We start from the raw sequence: 11,680 nt of genomic DNA on the forward strand, positions 1-11,680 counted from the left end.
CACAGCGCGATCTCATTATATCCCGTAGATCGTGATTCGCGCGCTCGCATAAATCTTCCATCGCGCGTGCCGGAGCATCTCTCTCTCTTTCTCGTATATGACAAAAATCCCGGTGGACTCGATACCGATCTCGCCAGAGTTTCGCGCGCGAGCTTGAGATTTATATACTCGCTGCACTTGATACACGCCGCGGGTTTCCTGACCCGACTCTTTTTCGACTGCGCGAGCTGCGACGTGTGGACTAGTTTGCGTTGTGCGCTAACGACGCGTTAAATGATAAAGTCGTATCGTATGATGGGCCGCGGAAATCGAGATAAAAATCGATGGATCTCGGTATGGATATCTGATCGTGTAAAGTTATCGTGGTATTGGCGGGAGCTGAAAATTGTTCGCGTAATTTCTTATTTACGTTTTACTCGAAAAACAATCATATAATATTCAGATTCGAAGCGGAAATCATGCTGGACATCCCGCACGGAGCCGGGACTGCTCGGCGAGGCAAATTAAATTTATTCACCTCGGCCGCGTTTACGAGCGCACACAGAGAGCGAGTCGCGTAATTGGCACGTGCGTATGCGTGTATTATAAATTGTGTGTGTGTATACATAGGCGGCGTCGGCGCAGCTGAAGATTGACCGTTTTCGAAAAGCTGATTACAGCGTGTATAGTAAAATAAAGAAAAGTGCCGGCGCTCTATATGTATATACACATCTAGGCGCGCGGAACGAGCTGCCGCTGCCGCTGCACCTGTCCCCTTCTTCTTCTTCTCCTCTCAACGAGGACGACGCGTGCATGGGCACGCGAGTCATTTTAAAACGTCGGCGCGCGCACACACTCTTCTCTCCTCAAGTATGAGCTCTGGAAGGAAAAGAAACAGCCAAGAGAGAGAGAGAGAGAGAGAGAGAGAGAGAGAGAGGGACTCGCAATTACGAGAGAGTTCTTTTTTGGCGCGGGTTAATAAACATTCGTTGGGGGTTTTTTCTCTTTGGATAACAGCTGTATTTTGCTTTGGTATATAAGGTAGGACGTTCCCGCGCGCGCCGAGTCTTGTTTGTGGCGCTAGAAAGTTGTGTTTGCGCTTCGCATAGCGTGACTTTGACGGAATAACATGTTATGAATAAGGCGTCGGGGACGGATGATATTCTTTGTTTTGTATGTTTTGGATGCACAAAACGACTTCGAAATCATCATCAAACTCGTTCAGGGTAGAACTTAAAAATTTCAAAATTCTAACTCTTATACGCCGAGAATCGCGCGAATCTCACCTCTGCCGGCAATTACACTCAGCCGGAGAGCGCGAAATCGATTTGCGCGCAACAACTCGAGCGCGCTTTGTGTTTCCCTCTCTCTCTCTCTCTCTCTCTCTCTCTCTCTCTCTCTCTCGCGCAAGCTGTGCGTGCATAGGAATCGATCCGAGAGCGAATCTGCATCGCGTGTGTACGTGCGCGCGTGAGGAAGCAATCTCGGGCTTCGTGACTGGGCACCGTTAGCCCCCCCCCCCCCCTCTCTCCTCCTTCTCTCAAAAAAAGAAGGCCGGTGCGCGAAAATCGCAGCTGCTCTGAATTTTCAGAGACGCTTCGGAATATAGGGCGAGACTCGCGGTTTCTCTCTCTTACTCGTTTATATACCTGTGTACCTGTACGACGATGATCGATGCATAATTTATCGAGTCGTAATGAATTTCCATATTATAGAGGCTACGTCTCAATTAGAGCCGCGCGCGCGCTCGCAATGTTTATCGCGCGCTCGTAAAAGGGATATTCTTGTCTCGTCACTCGTGTACGTATGCGGCACGCGAGTATATAGTGTGCGGCGCGATTGCGACGGATAGTGGATCTCGCGCGCAGTGCTACTGGCTCGTGCCAATTACACCAGCTAACGGCCATCGATCATGCGTTTTCGCACGCGGGAAAGCCGGTAATTAGACGGGTAATATTGATTGATCGGTTCGCCGACTTTTCGCCAAAATATCCTCTTCTCTGATATACTTCTACCGTGGAGAGAAGGAGGACGTGATTATGCTAATTTTCGCGAGAGAGCTGCTGGTAAATAATTTATCGCTTTTAGGTCGATCGCAAACATCCTTGTATTATACCGCGGAAAATGTAGACGTAGCAGCTCTCTCGTCGCAGGCCAGACGACGAAATTACTGTAATTGCCATCAATGAATTCGGCCGAGCTCGCGCGGAAAGGTGGGTGTCCCTCGCGCTCTCTCGTAATTAGTTCAGCTGCATCGGGCGCGTGCCGGCGCTCCGGAGCACCTGTCCGCCACTGTTTTCTTCTTCTCGCCGCGGCGCTGAGTATGATGATTGCCGTTTTATTGCCGCCGGCTACTTTGCCAGTCCGAGTAGCGAGCGCGAGAAACGGCGAGTACCTTGTTTGCAGAAAAGCTTATACGCGGCCGGCGCTCGCGAGCGCTTTGTAGCTTTTACGGGGCCGTATAACGATCGAACAGCTATTTGGCATTATACATCCCGAGAATTCCGGCTTGCTAGTGTGACACTCGTCACAGCTGCATCGGCGAACTAGGCCGATGGCTTATTATTATCAGCGAGCGCTTTTCGGGGACTCCTTCGAGCGAAAAAGACACGACGAGGACGCGTGCGGCCTTTATTAAAGTGTCAACGGCGGCCTCCTTTTTCTCCTCGACTCTCTTATGCATACATACACACGCGTCTCTGTCAATCTCCCTTGTATCGCCGCAGAGGTTCAACGGCACGCGTCGGAATCACCTGCTCTCTCTCTCTCTCTCTCGCTCGACTCCTAATCGAAGTCGAACGAGCGACGCGCACCTGCGAATGTGCCGGCGTCGCCTCGTATACGTGTGCTTCTGCTGTTGCAGTTGGAGGTATGCGCGCAGCAGCCTATTTCTTGTGCCGCCACCGCGTGTAATGGCCTTTAGATTCAATAAGCCGGGAGGCTCTAAGCGGAGTTTAATGGTCCTATTCAATCGGCCGCTTCGCCAACGAGCTCTGTTGTGCTTTATTTTTTGGTTCCTCTCGATCGGTTCAAATTGCTCGCGCAACATATAGTAGAGATTGATTTTTAAAGGTCGAGTTCATCAAATTTAAAAATTTTCGATTTTCAAAAAGATTTGCACGCAAGTTGAATAACTCAATTGCGGAAACGACGCGTCCGCGGAGCTCTCTCCCTAACCGCTTAATTATTTACAAAACGCCGGCCACTCGAGTCGGCAGTACTGACTCCATAAAATTTACAAGCACCTTTTGCTCCTCCTGCACACACAAACACACGTCGTTTCGTATGTTAATCCTCGCGCCGCGAACCGTCGTAAAAGCATCGCGGCGGCATTGTGCATCCGAGCAGCCACACATATAGCCGCACACGCAGACACCGCGCCGCGGCTCTACTGTTTAAATTCGGAGGAGCATTATAGAAGTAGGCTCGTGCCGCTAATTCATTCGTTCCAGGACAGGTGCAAAGGCTGCGCGCGGCCCTCCCTCTCTCTCTCTCTCTCTCTCTCTCTCTCTCTCTCTCTCTCTCTCTCTCTCTCTCTCCTCCCGGGTGTACTATTAAATCGCAATTTTATGCCCGATCAGCGCGCGATTAGGGCCCCCCGATACACTCCGAGTCTAGCTGTATATACGCCACTGCAGTCGGATTATAATGGGGCCTGAGCTGCCGAGTGTGTCTAGTCTATGCGCTTTACGTCGCGTTAATTGGACAGCCGCGCTCGATTTTACACTGATTCAGGAAAATCAATATCTCAAATCTGCGATTCTCCGGCTTCCTGCACACGTGGCTGCCTGTGCAGTGCTGGAGATGGCTCGGGAGATGCGGCACGTATATCTTCCAATAGCTGAATATACACGGGAGCGTAATTTCGATCGTCGGCTCGTGTCGATATTGTTTCCGCGTTAAGGCGAGAGATGGATGTAGATATGTACCCGGGGATTTTGCACGAGAAAAAGAGAGATGTGTGGCGGTGATACAGCGAGTCGAATTCGGAATAAATTATGCGCCATAAAAAATACCGCGATACGGTGCCCAAATACACCCATAGACACCTTGCTAGTATGTACACAGAGAGCCGCGCGCGAACAATCTTGACTTTGGTCGCGTCTAATGGAATAGGCGCGAGCGCGAGAGAGCCGCAGCTCTAATATGTAATTACAAAGATTGCCCCTGAGCTCGCGCGGCGTTTAGGCATGCACGCATACAAAACGAAAATCCCGCTGCGCGCGCTTCTCGGCGGCTGCAAAATAAAAACGAGAGCACCGGCGGCCGAAGGATCGGAGAAGGGCCAGTCGATGCGCAGCCTGGCATACGTGATGGGTCTTGTCGATCCTTTTATTCGGCCGCGCGGAACCTCGTTAACGACTCGAGAAAATTGGAAATGATCCTCGAGTCGTAAATATATTTTCTGCAGCTCCTTTTTTCCTCGCCCGCTCTCTCTCTCTCTCTCTCTCTCTCTCTCTCTCTCTCTCTCTCTCGCGTGTATTTATTATCCGCATGGGTATACGCGCACGCCGAGCTGCCGTATATTACGGTGAATAATGAAACTCGTGAGGATGAGGTTAATACTTTTGCGCGACTTTTTGCAAAGCGAAATCGTTTACCGCGCGATCGCTCAATATTATCTCGCGATGGCGGCGAGATTTTCGCTTTGTCATTTGCATTTCTCGAATTTCGCGGCTGCTTTATGGCGCCGCTGCTATTCATAGGCCAGAGCTTGACCTTATAAAGCCGCGATGTTATCCGCGCGCAGCTTTAACTTATACGTCGATAGAATCTCAAGCTCATTCGTTACGGGGATATGGACGTCAGAGGCTACAGCTTGGGAAAATGTTGTCCAATGAATTTATAAAACGGAATCTCGAAGCTTTCGGGTATACAAAGGAACAAATCTGCGCGAAACTAGCGTGAGGCAATCGCCAAAAACACCGGCGACCGCAAGAAGCCCATCATCGACACGAGCCGCGCATCAACTGCTTACATATACGCGCTTACATGCAAAGGCCTGTATATCAGAAAAAAGGAGTGCGGCTCGTCGCAAAAAAGCCGCAGAAGCAGCGGCAGCGAACGTTACAAACACGCGGCGGACATGGACCATAATTCGTGCGATCGACACACATCACCTGCCTCAGCCCTCCTCGCTTTTCCTCGCTAGTGTGGCCGACGGAGAGAGAGAGAGAGAGAGAGAGAGAGAGAGAGAGAGAGAGAGAGATTCACCTGCCTCGGCGTGTAGAGTCAGCGCAGCTGCGCAGCTGTAATTCGCCGAGCAGTTTCGTGCGCCGCTACGTCCGTTTGCTTCTTCCAAGTACTTGCGGGATTCTTGTGCGGATGTGTGTTATACGAGGTGTCGTTTGCCATGATAAGCGGTGATATGCAGCGCATCGTGTGAGCTCGAACGTCGCGGAGCTTACGTGGATTGGTTACAGAGGTGTGTAGAACAAGCTTTATTTTGTCGATTCGGACGAAAATTATCATTTTAATCTCACTCGCGGTACAGAGCGTTTTCGAAAAATAGAATAAAATAACGCACGTAGTAGTCCCGAGCGTTTCACCGCGGCGAAACGAGCCTGAGCGAACGGTAAACCTCCCGAAAAAAGGATAACTCCTGCACTTATCCAGCAGCGGATCAACTCGAAAATCAAGCTCAACAATCGCCCAAACAACTCGCCGCCAGAGGAATTTCGAGTTTCTGCGACGACAAGTGCATCGTCACGAGCTGACGGAACGATCCTCGCAAAATCCACGTCTCGTTCTCTCTCTCTCTCTCTCTCTCTCTCTCTCTCTCTCTCTCTCTCTCTCTCTCTCTTTCTCTCTCTCTCTCTCGCTCGCTCGACCAGAAAAAAATAACCGCTTGGCACTTTCTTATTTCTTCATTACCCGTCGCCTCGTCGCCCGTTTTCACCTCGGCGCACCGCCGTGTACTGCTGCACTTACATATATCGGTGCATTCTCTCGCTCGCGCTTTTCTCTCCTTTCGCCATTACGCTAAACTGCAGCAGCAGCAGCGGTTAACTACAAGTTTATTTCGCCATTGTGTTCGCTGTTAATGAGTATCCATATACACTTTGTTGCTGCCCCGGACTCGAGGACTGTGTGCGTGTGTGTGTATTCGCCGGCTCTTTTTACACTGCTTTTATAGCTGCTGCGCGAATAGAGCCGTATACGTGTGTGGCTTTCTTTCGGAACGAGATTTTTTGGGTTCGAGGGCACTGTGTTCCTTGGAAGAAGTATATGTATAATGACGCTGAGTGTGTAATTGCCGAAAATGTAAAAGTTGAGGTGCGTACATTGTTTTTCGAGGGTACGCGCTTGAATATTGTACAGAATTCGAGTTTTCTCTCAATAACCATGATGTATGCGACAAACGAATGTGTATACCTATACTATGAAAAATGTAACTTGATATACCAGAACAAAGCAATTTTGTTTTCAGTTTTCCTCATCGCAATCTGCGCGCTTAGCGCATATATAGAGGTGTGTCTCCTGCGCCCAAACTGCCTTGTTATACCTTTTGCCTGGGCCGTTTATGCTATGACTGATATTGTCTGAGTTTAGTTGTGATCAGGGTGGATTGTTCAGTTTCCCCTATCTCATTGTTTTCCCAATTTGCGTGCTCGAGTTTTCAAGCTGTTGTAGAAATAGTGATATAATTTGAACAAACTTTCTTCTGCAGGATACCAAAAGAATTTTAATACTATCAATAAAACATTTTTAACGAATAGCTATAATTAGGCCACTACCATAAAAATTCGAACAAAAAAAAAAAAATTCGTCAAAAACACAGTTCCCACAGATAATTTCCAGCGCTCGAAAAATCCGCTCTCTCAATGGAACACGGAAAAACCTCGTCGAACATGCAGCGGCGCTCGCGCGGCAGCAATAACACACGTACACACAGGGACACGCTCTCGCAACTCGCGCTAATTAACGAGGGAAAAACCAGCGAGCATACATGCATACATAGCTCTCCGCGCAGCGAAACGTACTCCCACTCCTCGGCCCGTTAAATAATCGCAATCATAATTATACAATAATAACAATAACAATACCAGGCTCGAGCTGCCACCAATACACACATACACGCGCCATTCATAAGTCGGGCCGAGAATTCTTCTGAATGGGCGCCCGCTCGCGCGCGATTTAACAATGCCATTCGTTACGCTCCTGCAGCCTCCGCCGCCGCAGCACTGACAAACTCGCACTTCCTTCATTTGTTATTTACCCCATAGGTATGCATAGTATTATCTCGGCGAGATCGACTGCGCGTAGAAATTCGTTCGCGTGCACTACTGCGCGCTGCCTTCTTTCTCTATTCCGCTGCTCCACGTTTAGCGTATCTAATCTGACGCGCGAGAACGGCATTAAGGCACTTCCTTCCGAAAAGCTTTGGTGCGTTTGGGGAGCTTCGAGCGAGTGATCGGCAATTCAGCCGCGCGTTTTATGCAATGCGGCTTACATTTTATAACGATCGCGATTGCTTCTCTGTTTTCGCACTGTTCATTGATTCATCGTGCGAAGAAGCGGGTTTTCGGATTAATCACGCCGCTTGAACGATCTCGTTACGATGTACAGCTGAAATAATAGGAATGGCGTTTTTTCCACTGCCTCGTGATCGCGCAGGTGAAGAAAAAGCCAGTTTTCGGGAAAGCCCGGAAACCGCATCGTTTAAGGAATTAGAGCCTCTTTAGAAGACGTCTCAAGCTGCGCCGTCGGCTCCGCACTCTCGCCTGTATAATCCATCAGACGATGCGACCACCGTCGGACGCGCGCGCGTGCCTCGGCCGAGTCCGCCGTAATAACCGAGCGCTGCTGCGCGTTTTTCAGGTGCTGTATGCACGGACACCGCCGACGATTTCAGCTGCTCTCGACTGCTCCACCTTCGCGAAGAAGAAGGCGAAGGACGAGGGGAATCCGAGTTTTGAATGTGCGCGCGGTGAGGATCGGTTGGGAGTGTAGTGTGCACCTGCTCGTGTGCAAGAGAGAGAAGAAGGAAGCGCCGCCGCCGCCGCCGCCGCGTGTGTTTTCGCGGCCGAGACACCGGGAGCTTTTCTGTGCGCACAGCGAGTATGAGAACGAGGGGAGGGAGTATTAAATATGCATTAGGAGAGGGAGAGTAGCGTTACGTACGAATTTCAGGGAGACGGCCGAGTGCGTTGACTTTGCTGCGCGCGCAGTGCTGGTTTTGGCCGCGAGTTTTAGAAGTGCAACCGATGGAGATGTTAACAAACTATTCGCGCAGGTAAGTTAATCATTTTTAATACTCGATGAGTATGCTGTATGCTACTGCACCAGCTGTATGTGTGAAATGTAGTCTAGACGCCAAGGAAGTAATAATTACATTACATCTTGAATATTCCAGCGCACCGACGCATAATTACATAAACCCACACCGAATGCTAAACAGCGGCATTAGTAAAATAGCAACATCCTTAACGCTCGTAAATAACGCCGAGCCTGCTCTTTTATTTCCTCAAACATTTAAATTGTTAATCGCTAATTCCATCGTGTGCGCAGCGCCGCATACACACATGCACACGCTCCCGTCCCGCAGATTTTTCGCAGCGATAGCGACACATTTTCGAATTTTCCCCGACGCGCACAATTATCCCATTATAACAAACTCACACACATACGGGCATATCACATCGTTTAGACTTCCTCCAGCAATAATTCATTATGATTTAGACCGACAAGTGCAATTTCATTCGCCTTGCCGCAGTGTGTATACCGCAACTCTCTCTCTCTCTCTCTCTCTCTCTCTCTCTCTCTCTCTCTCTCTCTCTCTCTCTCTCTCTCTCTCTCTCTGTCTTGGCCTGGGTCGCGTCCTAGAGCCCCGATAAAATCGAGCCGGCATACGCGTGTAATAATCCTCGAGGATCTAGGAGATGATCAGTCAGGGCACATTAACGCGCGGCGCGTAAGTATAAATATTAAAGTAGCGCCGAGTATGCACACATTGCGCGCAACCGTTATGCCCAATTACGGGAGGATGCGTTCGATCTGCAGCAGCGTCTCTAATTCAAATTTCGAGCTGCAGCGCGCTGCCCCGCCGCATTAATTTTAATGACCGAGACGCTTCGTTGTCGTATATACCTTGTTGCCAGACGCGAATTTACATGATAAGGTGAGCGAGAGAGCCGTATACGAGAAATTCAATTATTCCGCGCGCTTGGATGTTGCATGTGTGTGTGTGCAGTGCCCCCTCTCGCCTCTCTCCCCGTGTGTGTGTGCGTAAAGCGATTCTGAAACTGGATCCTTTATCTTCTTATACGAGAGCGATGTAATCGTGAATTATCACGTCGTATTTGCAAATTGGGTATGCCGAGGCCTTTGTCAAGGATTGCTGAGCTGATTGAGGGTTTTGTCGAGCGCTTTGCTCGTCGTTTATTCTCGAAACTGCTTTAAATCGCGATGCTTTTTCTTCGTTATTTTTTACCTTTGAATTAGATCTATAAAATAAGCTGGTTTTCGATTGCTCTGCTTCCTGTTTTATAAAATGAAAAAAAAATAAAAATATACCAACACAGCATCGATATAATCCAGAAGACTCGCGCCTGCGGAAATTCAAGACCGCTCGCGATAGGACATCGTTTTATTCTCGCTGGCATTTGTTAGGCGGCTGCAGCGATTAGACAAGAGAGAAGACGCTCGCGAGCGATTCCCAGTCCCGATCGCGAAAACTTCCTTTCTATGCCTTGGGCCCCCTGTTTCTTTCGCGCTTATGCCGTGTATATACTATGGGCCTAGCCGCGCGATGCCATTCATCAAGATCGTTCTAATAGGCGAGACTCGGCGAGAGAGAAAGATCACAGTGCTGAGATTGCAGAGAGATCGGTACAGAGCCATGGTGTGCTTTATTTTTTGTCTGACACGTATGCGGCGTGAAAAGTTTAGAGGTGTCGGTATTTACTGCTGTTTTCCGAAGAATTTTTTATGCTACTTTTTTAAGTCGAACAACGTTATACTCGCAGCGCTTCTTCGCTCGAAAGTGTTCTCAAATTGAAACCTCAAACAATAAGAGCCATCGCCCAAATACCTACACCGGCGCAACGGTTACACCCGCAAAAAACCACAGAAGCACGCACGTCGCCTCCGAAATCTTTCTCTGCGTCAATCACACGCGGTCGATCAAACCCATCCCCCCCTTCCCCCCTCCGCGTCAATCAATTCTTCCACTCCGTTCTAAAATCCAGCTCTCGCTCCATCCAGCTAATCTGGCACTTAAGAAGACGCGTGTGTCTCTCAGTCTAGAGTTGCGCAATCGCGCGCTTACGTCGAAACGACTCGTTTCCTCTCGGCTCTCGACTTCGAACACATGTATACACACACATACACGTCCTGACGCAGCTTCGCGGGAAAACAGACTTCCGCGACGTCTCAATAAATAAGGCGTTAATTAAACAGGCATTTCGCTCAATTTATCCCTGTCGCGCGGAGAGCTTATTCGTTTTTCAATGCAGCGAGAGCTCGTGGCCTGTCTGTAAATAAGCTGATATTTATAGCCGCGCGCCTGTTTTATCATGGACGCATCCGAAAGCTACCCCCTTTACCTACTCGCGCTCTTAACAATCATTTTGCCCATATAACGCATACAGAGTCAAAATAAATCCGCATCGAATAAACGAACGGGTCCGCAACGGTAACCAGCCACAGCTCGCGGAACACGCGCGTGCGCCGCGTCTCTGGGATTTTGGAAAAAATCTCGAAAACCCAAACGCGTCAACGCTCGCCATAAATAACAAAGACCCGCTCGCTCTCGCGCACATACACGCGCGAAAGAAGCGAGATGGCCGCAGCTCTCGCGGATTATAAGCTCTCGCGCGCGCACACTCGGCGTGCGGGGCTTCGCGTGGCTACTATAAATCTATGAAGAGTTATGGTAGCGCCGGGTTTTGTCTTAATGGTCACCCGTGTAAATTCTACCCCTGTCAGTGCCGCTGCTACGCGCCCGCGCGAGCCACTTTTTTCTCTCGATGCGGGATTCGAGTTAAATTTTTTCTTTCGCTCGCTCGCTGTATACCTACACACACGACGCGAGGATTGTCAATCAAAACGGCGAAACTTTCACCAGAAAAAAAACGCGTCAACTTTCACATCGCCGCTATGTATATTATACGACACGAGCAGCTCGCATTTTAAAAGACGACACGACATCCCCCCGCGGCTGTTTGTTTCAGCGCAAGCCATATATATATACAGGTATACGTTTCTGCGACGCATTTCCTACTGCATTTTTCACTCGTCCCCTGCGCTCTCTCGGGCATATACACGTAAAAGTGCGCTCTCGCAGTCCTCTCTATATCGATTCGCGCGCGAGCGTACTATATATATACAGGATCGCGTGTGCAACACTGCAGCGCGAGCGTCGGTGGCAACTTTTATATATCCTGACGGTAGAGAGCGAGTATACAAGGACTCATATTCGCTTCGCTTTCTTTCGCCGCTCGCTCGCTCGCACAGGCGTGTTTTAAAATGCCGCTTCATCACGCTACGAGGCTCTCTCTCTACTCTAGCGACTCATTACGCGCGGTCTATATGGCTTTGTGTTTTCCTCTTGCTGCTGCTTGCACGAGTCGCTATGCTTTCGTGAATGCGTTTTGTGGCCGCCGCCACCGCGAGGCTACCGCTATAAAGTTTTTGCGATGGGGGTGTGGGTCGTGTGCTCGGACTGGAAAACATTGAAATGGATATTCCAATAAACAGG

The sequence above is a fragment of the Nasonia vitripennis genome, chromosome 1 (assembly GCF_009193385.2).
Source record: "Nasonia vitripennis strain AsymCx chromosome 1, Nvit_psr_1.1, whole genome shotgun sequence".
NCBI lineage: Eukaryota > Metazoa > Arthropoda > Insecta > Hymenoptera > Pteromalidae > Nasonia > Nasonia vitripennis.